This window comes from Scyliorhinus torazame, chromosome 1 (genome assembly GCF_047496885.1).
Source record: "Scyliorhinus torazame isolate Kashiwa2021f chromosome 1, sScyTor2.1, whole genome shotgun sequence".
Lineage (NCBI taxonomy): Eukaryota > Metazoa > Chordata > Chondrichthyes > Carcharhiniformes > Scyliorhinidae > Scyliorhinus > Scyliorhinus torazame.
This window is the reverse complement of record NC_092707.1, coordinates 267,491,903-267,517,850: the sequence shown is the minus strand read 5'-3', so window position 1 is coordinate 267,517,850 and position 25,948 is coordinate 267,491,903. Positions and strand designations below refer to the sequence as shown.

The 25,948-nt window shown below is 48.8% G+C and overlaps 1 pseudogene; it reads left to right on the top strand.

Annotated features, from left to right (window-relative positions):
- The first annotated feature begins 1,253 nt into the window (after positions 1-1,253).
- On the top strand, positions 1,254-20,596 carry LOC140420298 (phosphoribosyl pyrophosphate synthase-associated protein 2-like; annotated as a pseudogene).
- The last annotated feature ends 5,352 nt before the right edge of the window (positions 20,597-25,948 follow it).

The following is a 25,948-nucleotide window of genomic DNA, read 5'->3' as shown; positions in this document are numbered from 1 at the left end:
CTGAGGTAATAATCCAGAGATTGTAACCTTTGTGGTTCTGTGTTACATATCAGAGTAACACCATTGGATGGTGCAATGTCATGTGCTACGCAATGACATCATCAGAGTGTTTCACGGGCTTTTGTGGAGTTCACCATTGTCCCCAGTTTGAGCAGCATCTTGTAAATAAACCTCTTGCACTGTGTTCTGCGAACTAGACGTGTGTCACCTCTGATTATTTCTCTTTGCAGCTGTAACAAAAAATATAACATTCAGCTTTTTAATTTAACCCCTAGTTGCTCATAATCCCTCACTAGAACCTTCTTCTTACTCTTACCTTTGTTGTTGGGACCTACGTTGGTGTCATATGAGAGTACCTTTAAGAAATGGATGTTTAAGCAATGTACCTTCAAGAAATGGAGCTGATCATATTACTGAAGTGATGTAGAGGGTGGGGGGAGCTGAGCTCACTTCTGCTTTTTGAGTTTCAGTTTGAGAAGGCAGCTGGGAGTGTGTGTGTGTTTTGCTGTGAGCTGCATGAAGAAACACAGAGCTGGTCTGTTGATTTCTGCAATCCAAAGACTATACATATATTGAATGTAACCTAATGTGCTCCTATTTTTGAAGGTTTGAAGTCTTTTGGATGTTTAAAGGAACAGTTTGAAGGATTATTTAGTGTTGTAGTCTTTTGGGGTTATCTTTGAAGTAATGGGTGTTAAGATATTCAATGTTTGTTTTAAAAGGGTTAACTTGAGTTCATAGAATAAACATTGGTTTGTTTTAAAAACCACTTGTCCATTTCTGCTGTATCACACCTGGAGAGTACGCCGTGTGCTTCCCACACCACAATCTATTACAAGTTGTGGGTCGGTTGAACTCCATGAAATACTTTTGAGTTCTGTAAACCCAGACCCATAACAGTGGGCTACGACATGTGGATCCCTTCCCTCTCACTCGAGGCTCCTCTCCAGCCCTAAGGAGTTGTCCTTTTTCCTGGTTGTGGGCAGTCAACATGGACTTTGGTTTGGGCTTCAGAGAACAGCATCTATTCCCTGTAACTTTACTGCCCCTTATTATAATCACATTCCTATTTACTCCCCACACTTAAATGGCCCCCTGCACCACAGTGCTGTCGGCAGTTTGCTCATCCTCCCTGCAGTTCCTGCTCTTGGCCACATAAACTGCATTAATGTCAAATCTGTTGAACAATTGCTGGGTCTTAGACGCCTCCCCACACCTGCCACTCTTACAGTGACACCCTCCTGTCCCTGACCATGGACCAAAATGAACTACCTAGCCTAAGGAGTGTGACTGCCTCCTGGAACAAAGTGCCAAGGTAACTTTCCCCCTTCCTAATGTGTCCAAAGCTTAGGTTGCAGCTTATCAACTCTGAGCCCAAGTTCCTCGAGCTGCAGGTACTTATTACAAATGTGGTTACCATAAATCACACACACCCACATACTACAGCTGCAACACCCCCCCTGCCCTGCTATCTTTATTATGTTTATTGAATTATTTGGGTTTCAAGTAGCACTCAACAAATATCAATAATTCTATTATGATTTTAACTACCCGGAAGGAAAAACAGTTTGTACAAGTATTCTTCTTTCCCTATTGTACTGGTGTTTATTTTGAAGTATACAAGGCCAGTTCAGGCCAGTATTATTATTTCCCCGTTTTACTATTTTTGGGTCGTTACTTTAAAAATTTGATACACTATTTATACCTCCACAGCACTGGCTGAAACTATAGTAATAATATTCTAAACTATCCAGTTTAACGAGAGCAAAAAAATCTTAAATCTCATCAATCACCTATCTGCTAAGCAAACTTATGCCTCTGGCTTCAGCTCTTTGGTCTCACTGACTCCAACTCCATCTTCTGGACCACTCCTTTTTTGTACAAAGCCGGAAATGTACCTCCTTCTTCACTGCACCATTCCCTCTCTTCCTGAATTCCCGGAGATAGGCACTCAGCCTCACTGAATACAGCTGCTACCATTAACAAATGAATAAGACCACAAGACATAGGATCAGAATGAGGCCACTCGGCCCATTGGGTCTGCGCCGCCATTCAATCATGGCTGATATTTTTCTCATCACCATTCTTCTGTCTTTTCCCCATAACCCCGATCCCCTTATTGATCAAAAACCTATTTCTCTCTGTCGGAAAGACACTCAGTGATTTGGCCTCCAAAGCCTTCTGCGGCAAAGAGTTCCACAGATTCACCACCCTCTGAAGAAATTCCTCCTCATCTCTGTTTTAAAGAATCGTCCCTTTAGTCTGAGATTGTGTCCTCTGCTTCCAGTTTTTCCTACAAGTGGAAACATCCTCTCCACGTCTACTCTATCCAGGCCACGCAGTATCCTGTAAGTTTCAATAAGATCCCCCCTCAACCTTCTAAACTCCAACGAGTACAGACCCTGAGTCCTCAACCGTTCCTCATACGACAAGCTCGTCATCCCAGGGATCATTCTTGTGAACCTCCTCTGGACCCTTTCCAAAGCCAGCACATCCTTCCTTACATCCGGGCCTATAACTGCTCATAATACTCAAAATGGGGTCTGACCAGATCCTTATATAGCCTCAGAAGTACATCCCTGGTCTTGTATTCTAGCCCTCGCGACATGAATGCTAACATTGCATTTGCCTTCCTAACTGCCGACTGAATCTGCATGTTAACCTTAAGAGAATCATGAATAATGACTCCTAAGTCCATTTGTGCTTCTGATTTCCTAAGCATCTTCCCATTTAGAAAACAGTCTATGCCTCCATTTCTCCTTCCAAAGTGATAACCTCACACTTCTCCACATTGTATTCCATCTGCCACTTCTTTGCCCACTCTCCTAGCCTGTTCAAGTCCTTCCGCAGACCACCTGCTTCCTCAATACTACCTGCCCCTCAACAGATCTTTGTATCATCTGCAAACTTAGCAACAGTGCCTTCAGTTCCTTTCTCCAGATTATTAGTGTATATTGTGAAAAGTTGTGGTCCCAGCACAGACCCCTGAGGCACACTACTAGTCACTGGCTGCCGACCTGAAAAAGACCCCTTTATCCCCACTCTCTGCCTTCTACCAGTCAGCCAATCCTCGATCCATGCCAGGATCTTACCCTTAACACTATGGGCTCTTAACTTATTTAACAATCTCCTACATGGCACCTTGTCAAAGGCCTTCTGGAAATCGAATAAATCACATCCACTGTTCTCCTTTGTCTAACTTCCTTGTTACTTCCTCAAAGAACTCTAACAGATTTGTCAGACATGACCTCCCCTTGACGAAGCCGTGCTGACTCAGTCCTATTTTATCATGCACTTCCAAGTACTCCGCGATGTCATCTTTAATAACGAACTCTAAAATTTTAATGATGACCGAATAGTACATAGCCATTGAATAATTCCCATAGTATCTCCTCTTCATAATCAATAGTTTTTTAACAAGCCTCCATTTCTCACTTCTTTTTAAATCCACACAATAAAAGAGATCTACGTTCAAGCAACTGTGCACTTTCTCTTCAATTTAAACTGTTCCCCCATACCTTTCCAAGTATATTTAATATGAACTAATATGTATGAACCAATGGTGCAGATTGCTGTGTTAATTTGCAATAGCATTTGCTTTAAGCTAAAGAAGTGGGTATTATTTTTCTTCTGCCTGGCCCGTGGCACTGATGTTTATCCACTTGACTTTCTTGAAGTGCAGTTCAATGTGGATCGAAAGACATCTCCAGAAATCCTGCTGCTATCCAGCAGCGCCCTAGGTCATTCTCATTTCCCCTCTTCCTTTGTCAAGAGTATTAATCAGCAAAGGTGAAGAGTTGTTCTTCAAGGACTGTTTGATTTTATTGGCCACTCAGGTTCACTTCAGAATGATTGGCAATCAGCTCCACAGGTAAGCAGCAATAAATGTCTGAAAAGCTATCAGACTGCATGCATCTCATTGATAATAATCGCCCTGTGTTCTTCAAATGTTTTCAAAACCACAGCTTGTGTAAATCTAAATTGATTTAAAGAGTCCTACCATTCTCTGCATTGAGAAACTGCTGTGATTGCAGTTGCCAGGACTTGGAAGCTGTCAGGAGCATTGACGAGCAACAAGTCATTTGCGGAATTGTAGCCAAGTGCTCACTTACTGCACTGTTTTATGATCCCAGTTGGTGTTATAACTGGACGGTAATATCCAAGAATGGCCTGGTTCAAGTACAGGAGGCAGGATTCTCCATCGGCCAACGCTGAAATTGGGCGGGGAATAGCCTCCGATGCCAAAATCAAGGCAGGCGCCGGTTTGACGCCGAATCACGATTCTCCGTCACCTCAAAAATGGCATCAATGCTGCGCACTGACTGACCATCCACCTTGGTCCCTGGTTCTGCACAGTGACACTGGCCTTTTGGTGGTTCCCCAGGAGTGGAGGTGGCCTGCTGTGACTCCTACTCTGTGTATTTACATTGTGTACTTATTGTATGTCCTATGTGTTTCATGTATGGAACGAACTGCCTTGACTGTACGTAGAAGAATACTTTTCACTGTACCTCGGTACACGTGACAATAAATCTAAATCTAATCTAAATCTAAAGCTGCAGTTTTCCAGTACAGGCAACATCATTGTAAATCTCCTCTGAACCCTCTCTAATGCAATGACATCCTTTCTGTAATGAAGTGACTAGAAACCAGAACTGCACACAGTGCTCAAGTTGTGGCCTCACTAATGTTTTATGCATAACTCCCCTGCTCCTATATTCTATGCCTCAGCTAATAAATGAAAGATTTCACTACATATTCATGGACATCTATCTTATGGGCTTGAAATACCGATAAATCTAGTATTGTCTGTTTCCCATTTGGGATAATGAAGCGTAAGAAGTTCAAGGTATTTACAATTAGAATATTTGAATTGCTGAGATAGTGAGAAGGAGGGTAAGGCAGGTGGAGGTGGAGCAGAAAAATATCTGACAGGGTAGTGGAGGATGCAGCAGCCAGAGAGAAGGAAAAACTCTGAAAATATCAAGGACATAGGCTGCCGCATCAGCAGTGATATTCCAAGGGTGACATCCCAAGTTTACTCTGTTCAGAAAAGTTGACACATTGTTTCCATTGGCTCCCTGCTGAAGGGAAAATGGGAGTTGCAGTTAGGGTGTGAAGTGAACATCAACATGAAGGCCCAGTAGATAGGATCCACAATCTTCCCAGAAACGAAAGGCTCACAGCTCAGGATTAGGTTGGATGGGGGGAGTGGTTTGAAGTGCCAAGTGAACATAGAACAATAAAATCCCTATCGCGCAGAAGGAGGCCATTCGGCCCATCGAGTCAGCACCAAACCTTTGAAAGAGCAGCTGACTCAGGCCTCTCCACTCCCGGTCCCTGTAACCTAACCTAACCTGCACATCTTTGGACTGCAGGAGGAAACCAGAGCACCCAGAGGGAATCCATGCAGACATGAGGGGAATGGACAAACTCTGCACAAACAGACACCCAAGGCAAGAATGTGAACCTGGGTCTCTGGTGCTGTGAGGTGTTGTCGATTTATCTCTACTACTTGGTCTTTTCTGTGGCTCTGTTCCAATTAGGGCAAACAGTGGATTTGCTTTCTTTCTATATTGTCTATGTCCGAATGCTTAGAGTCACCAGGTATCGAATGATACCACCACAAGTTTCAACCGGTTATCGATCAAAGAGCCAAACACCAGTTAGTTAGTTCAAGGTCAAGGGTACTTTATTTACACACAATTAGTCATGCAACATAAACACTACTAGTCAACTACACCTATTACTAAGACAATCTGTACTTAACTTCGGGCATCCGGTTTAGGTCAGGAAACAGTGGCCGCTGTTCAATTCTGGATCTCTTGGGTTTGAAGGGGTAACTGCTGCTCAGCTGGGCTCATCCGTCTGGTAGTGGACGTTAAACTCGAACTTGCTTCTGGTGTTGCTGCAGTTGGCAATGGCCGTGACCGGGGTACCAAGGCCAAAAGAGAGCGAACATATGGCGAACTCTTCCTTTATACTCGGGCGGCTTTCGCGCTCTTTTGGGCGGTCCTTCGATGTGGGCCTTACTAATTGGATGATCCCTGATCACTCCATTCAATTCCTTAACCAATAAGTGGGCAGGGATCTGGATGACTGGGCGTGTCTCAAGCGGTCATTGACCCCGTTGTTTGCATTTCCTTTGGACAGGGAGTGGCGCCGAAATATCTGGGACTGTCCCGGTTACTGGAGTACCAGTCCTTTGTGTTGGGAGAGATGGGCCATCACCTGCTAATCGGCCTGATTAACATGCTAATGGGACGGAGTTTCAATGCGTCTGGACTTTGCTGACAAATATACATTTCAGGCTCTGAGCCTGCCTGACTCTTGGCTTGTCCATTTTACCCATCAGTCTTTGCGAGTTGCTCTGTCCTTAGTTGGAAGTGGCCATCCCAGATGGCTACTCTCCGTCCTCTTGATCCACAACGCGAAGCGTGAAGGATCATAATACTGGGTCTTCTTTGTTCTCTTGGGATGCCGGGTACCCTTAACCAAGGACAGGTTCTACTCTACTCTGTCCTATGGGTCCAAAAACAATTACCTAATTTCCTTGAACAACACACGTCTAAGAATCTCTCGGGGGCCATTTAACATTCAGTAAAGGGGGAACCTCTAACTGCCTCTAACTAGACTACACTCATGCTGCTATTTACAATCCAAAAACTCATGTTACAATACAAACAATATCCGATAGCAGCATCGCATTTCTTCCTATCACTGACACTTATATGCACAGAAAAATAAACTTTTATTCACAAAACAACAACCACCAAATTTATTTAAAAAGGGTTCAGAAAGAAGGTGGGGGTTTCTGGAGTCCGAGGAAAGGGGCTCTGAGTGTATATACTGGGGGGGGGGGGGGGGGGCGGGAGGCTCTCCGTCTCCATTTCCACAATCTATTTGGCTGAGTGAACTGTACAATATGGTTATTACTAGTAAGGCCTCCACTGTGTAGGACAGGGAATACCACTTGATGAGGTTCTCATACCATGTGGGGGTATCGGTGGCTGGCTGTGTGTGCGGTGTAGTATCCGGGCTGAGGGTGTTGTGTTGGGTGGTCATGTTCGGGACCTGCGTGGTGAGGGGGGGTAGAAGTGGGTAAAGCACACAACTGGACTGTTCCAGCGACGATCATGATGCCGATTATCGTCTTCATCTTGTTTTGGTTTTACTTCACCGTCGAGTGTCTTCGTATCTCTCTAAGGGAACAAGCATAGTGTCTGTTATTATCGTGTTGTTTAACATCTAGTATTTCTGTCTGTGTCTCTGTAACGTCAATTTTCCCATTATAATCGTCACGATATGACTCCCTCATTTTGTTTTTTTTTAATCAACCATTTGGGAGACAAGACATCCCAAAAAATACTGTGTCACAGCACGAGCACTCTCGCAGCCTGTGGTTGATGAGCTGAGTGGGCAGACAATTTCTCCGTCCTCTGCAAACTTGTTTTTCCAACCAAGTGTTTCTTACATGTAAATAGTATGTGGGGGGATAACAACTGAAGGGTTGCCGGGAGGGGCAAAAGTAGTGGCAAAGAGCATTCTTTAAACCACACGGCACGGGAAAAAAAAACAAAAAAAGAGTTTGGAAACCAAGTAGTCGAATGGGGTTGTGCGTATGATCCACGGCAGGGCAAGAATGGGTGGGGTCCCCGGGTAGGGCGGTGATCAGTGCCGTTGCTCCACTACCCGAGCATGGCTGACCAAATGTATAGGGGGTCCCCAGGCAGGGCGGGGATCAGTGCAATTACTCCACTACCAGAGTGACCTACCAAGAGAGGCACAAATTTGTAACTATATGGTTGCAGACAAACTTGTTTCACTAACTGCCATGTGGAGTCAGATGAGTAATTATGGCTGCATCAAGAAATTTGGTGTGAGACCGAAAGAAGAAACTGTATCAAGAAATTCAGTGAGATCGACACGAGTAGTCGCACAAATAAACAAACATTCAACATTTAAAAATAACAAATTGAAGAAAAAAACGGGCAGGCTCCATCAGGGTACAGGACACCATAAATCTCCATCGGTTCCTGACTCTCATCATCTGGACACCTCAAGATTCCATTTCAAAAAGATTTGCAAAGGGGTTACCATGGTGGGCGTCAGACTCATAGCTGTCACCATCTCCTGGGTGCCAAACTATTTCACAGAGTTTGCGTGCTAACGCGGCATGTGCCGATGTGGGGTCCATTTCGTCATTTCTCGTCAAGCGACAGGAATTGTCACGGTGCCAGTGCTTCATGGTCCGTAGGGAGGTTGTCAGGGGGTGTCGCTATCGTCGGGTGGCGGGTCAGGTTACGGAGTGGGCAGATAAATTGTTTCAAAGGGGCTGAGTGTATCGTCATCAGGGTGTTTGGGCCTGTAGTGACTGGGGCCTGGTTCGAGTGATTTTTGTTCGGGTCTCTCAGGGGCTTTGGTAGTACTGTCGCTGTCGCTAGCAGCCGAATCAAGCGTCAAGATGAAATTTGATCCTGGGGGCAGGGTCAAGGTCTTGTCTGTGGACGTGCTGCTGCTGATGGGGGAGGGGGAACTCGGGTTGTCAGTGGGCGGGTCCCCATTGTCTGCCATCGCCAATGAGAGATGGTGCGAGTGGCAGCATTGCTTTCCATAAACCTTAAGCTGATTTACATGGAACCATCCTGATTTTCCGTTTGGAAACGTGATTTTAGAAACCGAGGGACTTGCCTTGTCTGAAATTGAACAGGGTCCTGCAAATTTCGGGGAGAGGAACGAACTGGGGTGTACACGGTGATCATTACCTGCTGTCCGACTGTATTCTCTGTCGAGTGTACTGTTTGTCAAAGCAGGCTTTACTCTGCTTTCATTGAGCGCCAAGTCGAACATCTGCAGCAAGCTGGCTGCTTTAATATTCTCTACCATGTGCTGGACTGCTTTCTCATGGGTCAGGACGGTGACTGCGGGGCTGGCCAAATCAAGTCCGAATAAGTATTCGGCACCCTTCATGGACCGTCCGGTCATGAGGGTATGAGGGGTATATCCTGTAGAGTTCGACACTGTGTTCCAAATAAACATCAGCGCGAATGGGAGCACTGTGTCCCATGTTGTATTGTGCTGCTGCACCATTTTCCCAAGTGTGGCCTTTAGTGTCCGATTCATGCGCTCCACAATGCTGCTGGATTGCGGGTGATAGGCAATGTGGAACTTTTGTTTAATTCCAAATATCGTCATGACATTTTTGGTCCGAATCAATACTACGGGCAGTCCCCATCTTGTAAAAACTGTTCTGTTAGGACCTTTGCGGTGGCCTTGGCTGTGTTTGTTCTCAATGGGAACGCTTCGACCCATTTCGTAAATACGTCTATCACTACTAACACATACTTGTAACCATTTCTGCAGGGGGTAGAGGGCCAATATAATCTAATTGGAGGTTTGTCCACGGACCATTTACAGGGCGGGTGTGTCGGAGCTGGGCTTTTCTCGCTTATGCACAATCAATTACGCTCGAGACAAGGTGAGTCATAACTAATAGGCTTTAATCAGCTAGAACTGTACCCAGCAGCTTCGATACAGAAAGTGAAGGCTGCTGGGATGACATTGGTTCTTATACCCCACCTCACAGGGTGGAGCTATGCACGTTAGCCAATGGTAGACTCCTAGGTCTAGCCAATGGTCATTCACCTCTCATGCACTGCAATACCTGGTATTACCACATTCACCCCTGTTAAAAAAGAACCCAGCGGGGTGATGGCCAGCGTTACTGTCGCCTTTTTGCATGGTAGGACCAGGTATGGAGGTACCGTGATGTCGAGGGTAACAGAAAAAGTTCTTTTATTTTGTTTTCTGGTGCAGCAATCAGACGATCGGGTGGCCTGGTCGTCCTTCTGGAGCGTCTGGGCTTCGGCGATGATCCTGGTGGGGGCCCCGGCGGTTGTAGCTCTGGGAACATGGTGTCTTCCTCCCAGGCAGCTTCGTCACCCCTAGGCGGCGCAGTTGGGGCGAAAAGTGGGCAGGGGGGAGGGGCGCCTGTAGGGGGCGTTGGTGCCTGTTCGGCGCTGGGTAGGGGCGGCGGCAGTACTGACCCTCCGGTCAGGTGCTGCGGGGAGGGTGGGGGTGGGGGCAATGGTGCAGGTGCGTGTGGGGCTCCGGAGAGCGCCAAATCCCGAAGGGAGACCGTGTCTTGGCGGCCGTCGGCGAATGCTACGTAGGCGTATTAGGGGTTGGCATGCAGCAGGTGGACCCTCTCGACCAATGGGTCCGACTTGTGCACCCTCACATGTTTCCGTAGCAGGACGGGTCCAGGTGTCGCTAGCCAAGTTGGCAACGAGATCCCGGAGGAGGACTTCCTGGGGAAAACAAGGAGATGTTCGTGCGGTGTCTGGTTTGTGGTAGTACAGAGCAGCGACTGGTTGGAGTGAAGGGCCACTGGGAGGACTTCTTGCCAGCGGGATACTGGGAGATTCCTGGACCGAAGGGCCAGCAGGATGGTCTTCCAGACCGTTCCGTTCTCCCTTTCAACCTGCCCGTTTCCCCGGAGGTTGTAACTGGTCGTCCTGCTGGGGGCGATGCCTTTGCTGAGCAGGAATTGACGCAGTTCGTCGCTCATAAAGAAGGACCCCCTATCACTGTGAATGTATGCGGGGAAACCGAACAGTGTAAAAATACCCTGGAGGGCCTTGATGACGGTGGTCGTGGTCATGTCCGGGCAGGGGATGGCGAATGGGAACCGGGAGTATTCGTCAATCACGTTCAGGAAGTACGTGTTGCGGTCGGTGGAGGGGAGGGGGCCCTTGAAATCCATGCTGAGACGTTCAAAGGGACGGGAAGCCTTTATCAGATGTGCTCTCTCTGGCCGGTAGAAGTGCGGTTTGCACTCCGCGCAGATTCGGCAGTCCCTGGTGACTGTCCTGACGTCCTCGAAGGAGGAGGGAAGGTTGCGGGTCTTAATGAAATGAAAGAAACGAGTGACCCCCAGGTGGCAGAGGTCCTCGTGGAGGGCTCGGAGGCGGTCCACTTGTGCGGTGGCGCAATTGCCGCGGGACAGGGCATCAGGAGGCTCGTTCAGCTTCCCGGGATGGTACAAGATCGTAATTGAAGGTGGAGAGTTCTATCCTCCACCGTAAGATCTTGTCGTTTTTAATCTTGCCCCGCTGCGCATTATCGAACATGAAGGCCACCGACCGTTGGTCCGTGAGGCGAGTGAATCTCCTGCCGGCCAGGTAATGCCTCCAGTGTCGCACAACTTCTACTATGGCCTGGGCCTCCTTTTCGACCGAGGTGTGGCGAATTTCGGAAGCATGGAGGGTACGGGAGAAGAAAGCCACGGGCCTGCCCGCTTGGTTGAGGGTGGCCGCCAGAGCTATGTCGGACGCGTCGCTCTCGACCTGGAAGGGGAGGGACTCGTCGATGGCGCGCATCGTGGCTTTTGCGATGTCCGCTTTGATGCGGCAGAAGGCCTGGCGGGCCTCCGTCGACAGGGGGACGGTTGTGGACTGGATCAGGTGTCGAGCCTTGTCAGCGTAATTAGGGACCCATTGTGCATAATAGCTAAAGAAGCCGAGGCAGCGCGTTAGGGCCTTGGGGCAGTGAGGGAGGGGGAACTCCATGAGGGGGCGCATGCGTTCAGGGTCGGGGCCTATGACTCCATTTCGCACTAGGTAGCCTAGGATGGCTAGACGGTCGGTGCTAAACACGCATTTATCCTTATTGTAGGTCAGATTAAGGATATTCGCGGTCTGGAGAAATTTTCGGAGGTTGGTGTCGTGGTCCTGCTGGTCATAGCCGCAGATGGTGACGTTATCAAGATACGGGAACGTTGTGCGTAAGCCGTACCGGTGAACCATTCGGTCCATCTCTCGCTGGAAGACCGAGACCCGTTCGTGACACCGAAGGGAACACTTAAAAAGTGATAGAGCCGCCCATCTGCTGCGAAGGCAGTGTACTGGCGGTCACCATGACGGAGGGGCAGCTGGTGGTAGGCAGACTTGAGATTCACTGTGGAGAAAACCTTGTATTGCGCATTCCTGTTTACCAGGTCGGCTATACGGGGGAGAGGGTACGTGTCCAGATGCGTAAACCTGTTGATGGTCTGGCTATAGTCGATGACCGTCCTATGTTGCTTGCTTCGATGACCCCTTCCTTCAGCAGCCTTTGGACCTCGGACCTGATGAAGGTCCGGTCCTGGGCACTATACCGTCTGCTCCTGGTGGCGACGAGTTTGCAATCCGGGGTGAGGTTCGCAAACAGGGAAGGCAGGTCGACCTTAAGGGTTGCGAGGCCGCAGACAGTAAGGGGGGGTATAGGGCTGCCAAATTTAAAGGTCAGGCTTTGTAGGTGACACTGGAAATCCAGCCCAAGAAGGGTGGCTGCGCAGAGGTGCGGCAGAACGTACAGGCGTAAATTGCGGAATTCCCTGCCTTGGACAGTGAGGTTCGCTAGACAGAACCCCTTTATCTCCACTGCGTGTGCCCCGGAGGCCAGGGAGATCCATTGGTTTACGGGATGGGTGACAAGAGAACAGCGCCTTACCGTGTTGGGGTGTACAAAGCTTTCCGTGCTCCCGGAGTCGATCAGGCACGTCGTCACGTGGCCGTTGATGGCAATTGTTGTGGTGGCTTTCGCTAGAGTCCGGGGCCGACTCTGGTCCAGGTTAACGGAGGCCAGCTGCAGCAAGGGGAAGTTCTGGTCAGGCAGCGTGGAGTCGGCTGTGCTGGGGGCTTGAGGCCAGTCCAGGGTAACGGAGGTCAGCTGCAGCAAGGGGAAGTTCTGGTCAGGCAGCGTGGAGTCGGCTGTGCTGGGGGCTTGAGGCCCCATCCAAGATGGCGTCAGCCACAGGTCGCACATGGAGTCCGAAGATGGCGGCGGCGAGGGACAAAATGTCCGCGCCCACCCATCCAGCGTGGTGGCCGGGGGGCAAAATGGCCACGCCCGTGGATCGCACGCAGCCAGGGAATAGGATGGCGGCGGTGGGCTTTGGACGGCCGGGACCTGAACTAAAGGCTGCCGATAGTCACTGGAGACTGTGGCCACGGCGCGGGCCTGGCAGACCCCGACATATTGGCCCTTCTTGCCGCACCCTTTGCAGGTGGCGGGGCGGGCCGGGCAGCGTGGGCGGGGATGATTCGCCTGCCCGCAGAAAAAGCAGCATTGGCCGGTAGCGATAGTGGGCCGTCTCATCGCGCAGGTTTGCGGGATTAGGGGATAGGTCTGGGGGGCTGCCGTTATGGGGTGCCATGCAGCCCAGGGGGGCACCGCGCGTCCCGGGGGCAAAAGCCAGCGCGTTTTTATACGCAACTTCCATAGACCCCGCCAGGACCCGTGCCTCAGTAAGTCCCAGTGTGTCCATTTCTAGGAGCCTTCGGCGGATATCGGGAGAAGTCATACCTGCCACGAAAGCATCCCTAATCAAAAGTTCTGTGTGCTCGTTCCCCGAAACTGGCAGGCATCCACAGTTCCGGCCCAGCACTAGCAGTGCCCGATAGAAGTCTTGCAGTGTTTCTTCAGGGCTTTGCCTTCTAGTTGCCAGCAGGTAATGGGCGTAGACCTGGTTCACAGGTCGGATATAGTGTCCTTCTAGCAGCTCGATAGCTGCAGCATAATTCTCCGCCTCCTCGATCGGAGGGTAGATTGCAGGGCTGACCCGGGAGCGTAGAAGGTGCATTTTCTGCCTTTCCGTGGGGGTGTCGCCGGCCGCGTCGACGAAGCTCTTAAAACACGCCAGCCAGTGCTTGAAGATAGCAGCAGAGTTGTCTGCGTGGGGGCTGAGCTGAAGGCACTCCGGCTAGATGCGGAGATCCATCCTTTCAGAAGTATTAGCTGATTAAATTGATGCACAATCAATTACTCTCGAGACAAGGTGAGTCATAACTAATCGGCTTTAATCAGCTAGAATTGTACCCAGCAGCTTCGATACAGAAAGTGAAGGCTGCTGGGACGGCATTGGTTCTTATACCCCGCCTCTCAGGGCGGAGCTATGTACGTTAGCCAATGGTAGACTCCTAGGTCTAGCCAATTGTCATCCACCTCTCAGGTACTGCAATACCTGGTATTACCACACTCGCATACCTATCGGGGTTGTTTTGAGCACAAATTAAACAATTCTCGATGTAGTGGGACACGTCGGTTTGCAACTCGGGCCACCAGCAGAGGGGTCTGAGGTGGGCAAGGGTAGATTCAATCCCTTGGTGTCCATGTCCATCATGGAACTTGCAAATTATCTTGTTCCTGTCCTGGGTGGGGACTACATAAACTCCATCTTTTAAAACGATTCCCTAATGGACCGTCAAAGAATTTCTAAACATTTCATAGGGAGCTGGGAAGTTTCCTTTTAAAATCTCCTTTAATGATTCATCTTCATTTTGTGCCTGGGCTAGGTCTTGGATGTTGGTCTGTGAGACCTGAACTGCGTGTACTGGGGCACTCTCTGGGGGATGCCAAAAGTGGCCATGTCGTGAGCCTGCGTTCGCTAGGGCGTCAGATTTCACATTACCGGGTGGGGAGGAGCGATAGTGACTTCTTACTTTGATGATGCCGTATTCTATCTGAAGGATATGTTTGAGTAGTGGGGCTGAGGGTAGAGGTTTTCTGTCCACGGAAATAAATCCTCTTGATTCCCACAGGGGTAGGAATTCCGTAAGGTTGTTGCAGATGTACAAACTGTCCGAATATATGTCTGCAGGGGTCGGGAATGAATCGGGGTGCTGGACAATGTAAGCGATGGCCGCTAACTCGGCTGCCTGCGAACCTAAGTGTCCAGACAACTTTAAAGCTATCTCTTCTGAAGCACGTCCCTGCGCATCCTCTACATAAATGCCACAGCCTGTTATCCTTTTTCCCTCAAGGACTGTGGAGGATCCATCTACATAAATTCTCAGGGCTTTGTCTGTGGGCTGGGGTCCGATACCTGTCTTTCTTGGTGCTGACGTTGGACAAAGGATCCTGTGGTGTGTTTTGGGGCTATGATCTCGCATTCAAGTGGGGTCCCTGAATAATGCAAGTTATCGGCCAGAAACGTATGCATTTTGGTCTGTTTTACCGTGATGTCGCGTCCATGTTGGAGTAGGGTCCATCGCGCTGCTCGAATTTGGCTTACTGTGCCATCTTTCAGTCTGCCATCCAATAAAATCTGTGTCGTAGTGTGCTCGGTCAAAATGGTTACTGGGTTGAGTCTGGTTATGTATGAGAAGTACTGTACCACCCAGAAAACTGATAGGTGCCTCTCGCAGGCTGAAAATCCTTGTTCGACCGGATCTAAGACTCGTGAGGCATAGGCAACAGGTCCATGACGATCGTGCCTTTCCTGCAGGAGTACGGCCGAAAGGGTGCGATCTGTGGTCGCTACCTCTGTCGCATACGGGGAGTGGGGATCGGAGGCTTGCAAAACGGGGGCTGTGCTCAGGGTGCGTTTCAATGCATCCATGGCATCCGTATGCTGTGGAAGCCATTTCCATGGTAAATTTGCATCCAATTGTTGTAAGGAGTTCCAATAATTCCGAAAGAAGCGAGATGTGCTCTTCCTTGGTGTCAGTCAGTAGGAGCAAGTCGTCCACATACTGAACAAGGCATTCAGGGCGGGACAATTTCGATAATCCGTTTGCCAATGGTCTGTGAAAAATGGAGGGGGAGTTGTGTGAAGCCTTGTGGAAGGCACGTCCACATGTACTGCTGTCCCTGGAAGGTGAACGCAAATTTATACTGGCATGCTTTGTCCAGTGGTATGGACCAAAAGCCATTACTGATGTCTAATACTGAAAAACATTTCGACTGGAGCCCCTGTCTCAACATGGTCCAGGGACTTGTGGCAATGGTGGGGGCTGCTCGTGGGGTCACTTTGTTCAATTCTCTGTAGTCGATGGTCCGTTGCCATGATCCATCGGGTTTCCTTACTGGCCAAATCAGGGCATTATGTGTCGATGCACGAATCACGCCTTGCATCAATAAGCTTTGAATTACCTTGGCTATCTCTCCCTTGGCTTGCTGGGGGAAGCCGTACTGTTTCTGGGGCTTTGAATCGGGACCTGTAATGTTTACAACAGCTGGGATTTTACCACAGTCATGCTTGTGCTGGGCAAATGCTGTCTTATGTCTTTTCAAGACCTCTCCAACTGCTTTGTCTTGGTAATAGTTTGTGGATCAAACCAGTACTCTCCTACTGAGCTGCTTCTATGGGCATAATCTCCTACTGTGAGCGTGGCGGGGGCTCGTGCTGCTCTCCAGATGCATCGGTTAACTGGGTCATGTGCTCATGAAATCGATACCTAGAATGTGTTCTGCTGCCTGGGGCAAGTCTACTAAAACAAACAAATGTTTTGTCCTAATATTACCTAGCTGTATGTCCACAGGGGCTGTGATGTGTCCCTGCTGGAGGTGACCTATAAAGCCACTAAGGGTAATGGAATCCGTAGTGGGCCATATCTCTTTCTGGAACATGATGGAGGAGTTTAACGTGGTTCGGCACCCTCACGTGTCCCAAAGGAACTCTACGGGGTGTCCCCGGACTGTGCCTGCGACTACCGGTCTTCCGGACTTATCCCAAAGAGTATCGCAGATCCAAGTTGGAGATCCCGAACACCGTCAATCAGTGCCAGTCGTGGCCGAATTATCTGGTCGGGCGCTAACGTTGTGAATGGGTCGGGTATTGTTTCTGGGGGGGCATTTGGGTGCTGATTCCTTTGCTGCTTTGGGGGGGCATTGCATTCTCAGGCATAATGTCCTTTGTGTCTGCAATTATAGCATTCCTGTGTTTTGGGGTGCTGTGCTGTACCTCTGCCTTCATTTACCCATACGGGGTCTTGGTGAGCCATTACTATGTTCATGGTGGCGTCTACTCTCTCATGTTGTGTCCTTTTCTGTACCGACTGTTCCCAAGCTCTGGACAATCGTTTCAGAACCCACACTTCATTGTGTGCTGGGTCTGAGGGGTTATAATTGGCGCAAGCCTTCTATCCTGCCTCCGTGGCATGGGACACTAACGTACGGATCCATTTGGCCGTATTGTCTGCTGATAAATGGGCGCGGGCTAATTCACCAAATACCGCAGTGAAATGGATCCAAAGGCGTCCAACAAACGCTGTTGGATGCTCTCCCTTTTTCTGCCTGCACCGGTTGAGTCCGTCTACCGGATCTCCTCTGTTATATCCTATGGCGTCTCAGATGGCCGTTTTCATTTCTTGGAGGCTACCTCCTCCCACATTTTGTGGGTCGGGAAGGGCTGAACTAACTGAGGGGTGTAAGCACATAACTATGAGCTTAACCTGCTCCGGCTCGTCTAAACCATACATCAGGGTTTGTTGTTTTACTAACTCGAAAAAGGGATGTGTGTCCGATGTGGGGTGGAAAGTCTCTATCTTCTCTTGGGTGTCTCATAACTGGGTGATCGATAATGGGGTGGTGTACACGAAATCGGGTTGGTCTTCCGTAGTAACCCTGCGCTGCGTAGTGATGGGATTCATTGGGTTGGGTGCTGCCTGTGCAGTCGGTGGTATGGGTGCTTTCCTCTTCGGGACTTGAGGGGCTCTATTTTGATTCTCGGTCTCGCTTACGTACCTTTGGGCTGTTACACTGAGTTCCTGCCAACCGGGGCCATCTCCCTGGTCTAGCTGTGGGCCAAATGTGTCTCTAAACCCATTTTGAACTGATAGCAGGAATTGCAACCTTGCAATTTGCTGCCTGCATTTGGCTTGGTCCACCGAACTCTGCCTCTGTTCCGTGGTGGAACTGTGGAGTGCTCGGAGGGCTGCTTTTAAATCATCGCATTGTTTCTTTAGCTGCTATACCTGATTCTCTGACTCTTCTCTTACCAGTACAGCATGCTGTGTGTCCTGGTAGGCCTTATCATATTGGATTTGGAAGCTGCTAAGGTGGATTGATGTGCCCTCTTGACATCATCCATTTCCTTGTCCTTCGCCGCTAACTGCTCCCGGAGCTGCTCATTTAATTTCTCGCATTCACTTCAATCTCCCTCTCTACTTTTCTCCTTCTCCTCTAGCTGCTTGCGGAGCGTCTTCACAACCTCCTCTGTGCCTCGCAATTGTGCCAGACAGGACATGATTGCCATCGGCTTACGAACCTTAGTCACACTTTTCTTATGGATCTTTGTCAGATTGCCCCACCAAGTCTGTCCTATGCTTCCAGGACCTGCCTCTGCATTCGCGCAAAACTCAGACCATAGGGGCCATCCTTTCCCCTTTAGGTACTTCCTGATCTCTTCTTCCCATATGGGACATTGTTCTGATCTATTGGTCGCTGTGACCTCGGGCTCTTGTGGATGCATAAGGCGTTCCATTGCCTTCATGGCCATCCCTACAAATATTCTGCTGTCTCTTACCAGAAATTTGGGACAAGGGGGAATAAAGCGGTGGTGCAAACACGGGTACGGCTTAAGCTATTTTCCGGTTTACGCAACTCCCGAAAGTTTCACGCAACAAAATCTATTGAGTTTACCTTATATCCCTTTGTTCATACGCATGCAAATTACACACTTCCGAATTCTGGGTGTTTGATCGATATTGGTTTCGCTTGTGGTTTCTTTTACTTTGCCAATTTGGATTCTAATTCAAATGCTTTTGTGGGTTCTCTCGGAGTGACACGGTCACTTCTGGGTCGAGTCCCGTCAGATGTCGCCAATAACTGTTGTGCGTTTTCTCTACTACTTGGTCTTTTCTGTGGCTCTGTTCCAATTAGGGCAAACAGTGGATTTGCCTTTTTTCTCTATTGTCTATGTCCGAATGCTTAGAGTTGCCAGGTTTCGAATGATACCACTACAAGTTTCAACCGGCTATCGAGCAAAGAGCCAAACACCAGTTAGTTAGTTCACGGTCAAGGGTACTTTATTTACATACAATCAGTCATGCAACATGAACACTACTAGTTAACTACACCTATTACTAAGACAATCTGTACTTAACTTCAGGCACCCGGTTTAGGTCAGGAAACAGTGGCCGCTATTCAATTCTGGATCTCTTGGATTTGAAGTGGTAACTGCTGCTCAGTTGGGCTCATCCGTCTGGTAGTGGACGTCAAACTCGAACTTGCTTCTGGTGTTGTTGCAGTTGGCGATGGCCGTGACTGGAGTATCAAGGCCAAAAGATTGCAAACATATGGCGAACTCTTCCTTTATACTCGGGGGGCTTTCACGCTCTTTTGGGCGGTCCTTCGATTTGGGCCTTACTAATTGGTTGATCCCTGATCACTCCATTCGATTCCTTAGCCAATAAGTGGGCGGGGATCTGGATGACTGGGCATGTCCCAAGCGATCACTGGCCCCGTTGTTTGCGTTTCCCTTGGACAGGGAGTGGTGCCGAAATGTCTGGGACTGTCCCGGTTACTGGAGTACCAGCCCTTTGTGTTGAGGGAAATGGGCCATCACCTGCTAATCGGTCTGATTAACATGCTAATGGGACGGAGTTTCGATGCCTGTCTGGACTTTGCTGACACATATGCATTTCAGGCCCTGAGCCTGCCTGACTCTTGGCTTGTCCATTTTACCCATCAGTCTTTGCGAGTTGCTCTGTACTTAGTTGGAAGTGGCCATCCCAGATGGCTACAGAGGCAGCGGTGCTAACCACTTCAGTGGCCGCCAGCTTTTGCAGACAGAACATAAGTTGCAAAGTTTGAGTTCTCAGTCTAATCTAAGTTCTGTCTTCCCAAACCAAGACTGCACATTGAGCAGTGGAAATAACATACTGAGCTGGAGGGAGTACCAGTAAAATAGTGTCAGTCCCAAGGTGTGATTGGGCACTGGATAGTATTATAGGAGGTAATGAATGGCCTTGCTGCTTGCCTTGGCTCAGTGATCACATTCTGCCTCCCTCCGAAGCAGCCTGATTTGAGGATTAATATCAGTCTTACTTTTTGACCTGCCCAAATTTCAGACCCAGCTCCCAAAGAATAAATTTGGGTAGAAGTCATTTTGGTCCAAAAACTGGAAAGAACAAACAAAAACAAGCATCAATAAAGAAATGGCCACTAGACATCTCAAAGTGCTTGACATCAAATGGAGATCCTTGCTTGATGTGTATTCACTGTTATGATGTCAGAAACACAGTAGCCAATCTGTACACAGGCGAAGTCCCTCAAACAGAAACGTGATCTTAAAAATGCGATTTTTGTTGCAAAGTCACCTGCATCTGCCAAAAGAGCTGAGCAGTTACATTTAAGGATCACAGAGATTCATGGCGAAGTGTGAGATGCAGATTTAGTAGGTGACAGACATCTGCCACCTCTCGTGATAAATGCAGCAGCCATACATGCCAGTCTGAAAATACCTGTGGCCATTCCAAAGGAAAACCTCCAATCACAGTCGTTGGAGATGTAGAGGGAAGGAAAGGTATTATTTTTACTGACATAATTGGTGACGCTGACAGCTTTCTAGCAGCTGCAGGTACATTGAAGGAAAGAGAAATTTACAGTAGTGACAACCCAATTTTGTTGTCTGATGCACCCAGGTTGATAGAAAAATTAGCAATTGATGAGGTGGCAGTAACCAATATAATCCTGCATGAAATCCAGAGACCCCAGTGCCATAAAGACCATTGGCATCAGCATGATCTTGTCAGAGGCTATTCAAAGAATCCACAATGGTGAATTAATGTCACATCTATTCCGAAATATTGGACTGATAACATCTGCTTGAAGAGAGATTTTGCCTTTGCAAACGACCCCTTCCCTGAAGTAAAAGGACTTAAATAATGCTTCATCTGTCGCCCACATAGTGATGATACAATCCAAAAATAAAGCTTGTGTAGGAAAGATTCATGCTTTTAATTCATCTTTTCAGATTTTGATGTGTTTCATTGAACATGTTTGTATATTTATAACAGAAATCTGAGAAGTATGCAGTTGAGCAAAGGCCTGCAAAACACTTGAAACTACTACAAAAAAATTCTGTACACTTGCCCATTGTTTGCTTTGTAAAGGTCATGTGGTGTTGGGTGCTCTGAGGTACAGACGAACCAACACGGTTGCAATTGGTACAACGCAGTTTTATTCCAACTTGTTATTTACAGATCTGTCTTGGTACTCCGCACGTGGTGACCCTCTGAGTGTCTTGTTAATCAGGTCCTGTCCTTGTCCTTGTCTCCAGATGGACTGACCACCAGGTGTCGTGTTTCTTGTCTTATACTGTCTCTGCCCTTGTCAGTGATTGGCTGTCGTGTTATGTGTGCTAATTGGTCTGTTGGTCTGTCTATCATGATGTGTGTGTTTGAATATCATGACACCCCCCTTTTTTTACAAGATTATGTGTCTACGTGGTTATAAATATGAATGTGTCCTGAGTGCAGCTAAAGGTGTGTGTGCGTGATATTTACAGCATGTACATGTGGCGTAACTATATACATGGGGCGATGTCGGGCGTGGCATGCTAACGAGGTTGTACCATAACAAAAGAAGAAAAACTTTGAAGTGTGGTCCGGTCAAACGAGATCTGGAACGATAAAACAGTGACATGTTACAATACAATAGTTGCTAAACTTTGACATGTGAACAGTCTCATAAGTCCAGTCTAGTAGGTGGGCGACGAATTCGGATTGACCGCCTCAAGGGTGGGTCGAGAACCACCGGCTGAGGTGCGAGCATGGCCACGGGTGGTGACAGAAGGGGCATGGGAGATGGCAGCTCCACGAAGTCACTATCAGGAACCAGTGGAGGACCCGGTGTCTATGTATGGTTGCGTTGCGAGCATGGAAGTAGGCGAAGGGCTCGCCGATTGCGCCTACGCACGGATCCATCCGGCATGCGTGCCAGGAACGAGCGGGGAGCCACACGTCGGAGAACTTCGGCAGGTGCTGACCAGCCACCATCTGGTAGATGAATGCGGACTTTGTCTCCAGGGGCCAGCGGGGGAAGATCAGTTGCCCTTGTGTCGTACGAACTCTTCTGGCCATCACGCTGCAGTTGCATCTTATGCAGTACCGGAGCATGGTCTGTTGTTGGTGCCAGGATGGAAGGCACAGTTGTTCTGAGGGTGCAACCCATCAGCAGCTGTGCTGGCGAGAGACCTGTGGCTAGCGGGGCCGAGCGATAGGCCAGCAGGGCGAGGTGAAAGTCCGATCCGGCAGCAGCAGCCTTGCAGAGGAGCCGCTTGGCAATGTGAACGCCCTTCTCCGCCTTTCCATTGGACTGGGGATGCAGAGGGCTGGACGTCACGTGTGTGAAGCCATATGAGGTGGCAAAGGACGACCATTCATGGCTGGCATAACAGGGCCCATTGTCCGACATTACAATCATCGGAATGCCGTGGCGAGCAAAGGTGTCTTTGCAGGCCCTGATGACAGCAGACGACGTCAGATCGTGTAGGCGTATGACTTCTGGGTAATTGGAGAAGTAGTCAACCATGATAACATGGTCCATGCCAAGCGCGTGAAATAGGTCAACACCCACCTTCGCCCAGGGGGACGTCACCAGCTCATGGGGCAGAAGCGTCTCAGGAGGTTGCGCCGGCTGAAACCTTTGGCAGGTTGTGCAGTTGAGCACCATGTTGGCAATATCGTCACTGATGCCCGGCCAGTATACCGCCTCTCGGGCCCTCCGTCTGCACTTCCCGACCCCCAAGTGGCCTTCGTGTATTTGATTGAGAACCAGCTGGCGCATACTGTGCGGAATGACGATCCTGTCTCGCTTCAGAAGGATCCCATCAATGATGGCTAGGTCGTCCCGTACATTATAGAACTGCGGGCACTGCCCTTTGAGCCATCCTCCCGTCATGTGGCGCATCACTCGCTGTAAAAGGGGGTTGGCCGCTGTCTCTCGGCGTATGCGGGCCAGCCTGGAGTCGTCAGCCGGCAGATTTGCCGCTGTCAAGGCCACCTGCGCCTCGACCTGACATACGAACCCCTCCGCATCTGGTGGTGTACTCACTGCTCGGGATAGGGCATCCGCCACGATGAGGTCCTTCCCTGGAGTGTAGACCAGTTGGAAGTCATACCTCCTGAGTTTAAGTAGGATGCGCTGGAGGCGAGGAGTCATGTCGTTCAGGTCCTTGTTTATTATGTTGACCAGGGGGCGGTGGTCAGTTTCGACTGTGAATCGTGGAAGACCATAGACATAATCGTGGAACTTGTCCAAACCAGTTAGCAAGCCCAGGCATTCTTTTTCGATTTGCGCGTAGCGCTGCTCTGTGGGGGTCATAGCCCGTGATGCATAGGCAACCGGGGCCCATGACGACGTGTCATCCCTCTGCGGGAGCACTGCTCCAATGCCGGATTGGCTGGCATCAGTTGAGATTTTGGTGGGACGAGACGTGTCGAAGAACACCAACACTGGTGCCGTGGTGAGTTTGCGTTTGAGCTTCTCCCATTCCAGCTGGTGTGTATGTTACCACTGGAACTCTGTAGATTTTTTTACGAGATGGCGCAGAGCCGTTGTGTGGGAGGCAAGGTTGGGAATGAATTTCCCGAGGAAGTTGACCATGCCAAGGAATCGTAGGACAGCCTTCTTGTCGGCCGGCCGCGGCATGGCTGTGATGGCGCTCACCTTGTCTGCATCCGGACGGACCCCTGACCGGGAGATGTGGTCCCCCAGGAACTTCAATTTGGTCTGGCCAAAGGCACACTTGGCTCGGTTGAGGCGCAGGCCATTTTCCCGTATGCGGGCAAAAACGCGTTGGAGACCATAAGACCATAAGACATAGGGGCGGAAGTAAGGCCATTCGGCCCATCGAGTCCACTCCACCATTCAATCGTGGCTGATTTCAACTCCATTTACCCGCACTCTCTCCATAGCCCTTAATTCCTCGAGAAATCAAGAATTTATCAACTTCTGTCTTCAAGACACTCAACGTCCCGGCCTCCACCGCCCTCTGTGGCAATGAATTCCACAGACCCACCACTCTCTGGCTGAAGAAATTTCTCCTCATCTCTGTTCTAAAGTGACTCCCTTTTATTCTGAGGCTCTGCCCCCGGGTCCTAGTCTCCCCTGCTAATGGAAACAACTCCCCTACGTCCACCCTATCTAAACCATTCATTATCTTGTAAGTTTCTATTAGATCTCCCCTCAACCTCCTAAACTCCAATGAATATAATCCCAGGATCCTCAGACGTTCATCGTATGTTAGGCCTACCATTCCTGGGATCATCCGTGTGAATCTCTGCTGGACCCGCTCCAGTGCCAGTATGTCCTTCCTGAGGTGTGGGGCCCAAAATTGCTCACAGTATTCTAAATGGGGCCTAACTAATGCTTCATAAAGCTTCAGAAGTACATCCCTGTTTTTATATTCCAAGAGTCTTGAATTGAATGACAACATTGCATTTGCTTTCTTAATTACGGACTCAACCTGCAAGTTTACCTTTAGAGAATCCTGGACTAGGACTCCCAAGTCCCTTTGCACTTCAGCATTATGAATTTTGTCACCGTTTAGAAAATAGTCCATGCCTCTATTCTTTTTTCCAAAGTGCAAGACCTCGCACTTGCCCACGTTGAATTTCATCAGCCATTTCTTGGACCACTCTCCTAAACTGTCTAAATCTTTCTGCAGTCTCCCCACCTCCTCCATACTACCTGCCACTCCACCTATCTTTGTATCATCGGCAAACTTAGCCAGAATGCCCCCAGTCCCGTCATCTAGATCGTTGATATATAAAGAGAACAGCTGTGGCCCCAACACTGAACCCTGCGGGACACCACTCGTCACCGGTTGCCATTCCGAAAAAGAACCTTTTATCCCAACTCTCTGCCTTCTGCCTGACAGCCAATCGTTAATCCATGTTAGTACCTTGCCTCGAATACCATGGGCCCTTATTTTACTCAGCAGTCTCCCGTGAGGCACCTTATCAAAGGCCTTTTGGAAGTCAAGATAGATAACATCCATTGGCTCTCCTTGGTCTAACCTATTTGTTATCTCTTCAAAGAACTCTAACAGGTTTGTCAGGCACGACCTCCCCTTACTAAATCCATGCTGACTTGTCCTAATCTGACCCTGCACTTCCAAGAATTTAGAAATCTCATCCTTAAGAATGGATTCTAGAATCTTGCCAACAACCGAGGTTAGGCTAATTGGCCTATAATTTTCCATCTTTTTCCTTGTTCCCTTCTTGAGCAGGGGGGTTACAACAGCGATTTTCCAATCCTCTGGGACTTTCCCGGACTCCAGTGACTTTTGAAAGATCATAACTAACGCCTCCACTATTTCTTCAGCTATCTCCTTTAGAACTCTAGGATGTAGTCCATCTGGGCCCGGAGATTTATCAATTTTTAGACCTCTTAGTTTCTCTAGCACTTTCTCCTTTGTGATGGCTACCATATTCAACTCTGCCCCTGACTCTCCGGAATTGTTGGGATATTACTCAAGTCTTCTACTGTTTAGTTCCTCAGCTATTTCCTTGTCTCCCATCACAAAATTACCAGCGTCATTTTGGAGCGGCCCAATGTCAACTTTTGCCTCCCGTTTATTTTTAATGTATTTAAAGAAACTTTTACTATCATTCCTAATGTTACTGGCTAGCCTACCTTCATATTTGATCCTCTCTTTCCTTATTTCTCTCTTTGTTATCCTCTGTTTGTTTTTGTAGCCTTCCCAATCTTCTGACTTCCCACTACTCTTTGCCACATTATAGGCTTTCTCTTTTGCTTTGATGTATTCCCTAACTTCCTTTGTCAGCCATGGCTGCCTAATCCCCCCTCTGATAACCTTTCTTTTCTTTGGGATGAACCTCTGTACTGTGTCCTCAATTACTCCCAGAAACTCCTGCCACTGCTGTTCTACTGTCTTTCCCACTAGGCTCTGCTCCCAGTCGATTTTCGTCAGTTCCTCACTCATGACCCTGTAGTTACCTTTATTTAACTGTAACACCTTTACATCTGATTCTACCTTCTTTCTTTCAAATTGGAGATTGAATTCTACCATATTACCCAGAAGTCATACGCCTACACAATCTGACGTCATCTGCTGTCATCAGGGCCTGCAAAGACACCTTTGCTCGCCATGGCATTCCGATGACGGTAATGTCGGACAATGGGCCCTGTTTTGCCAGCCATGAATGGTCGTCCT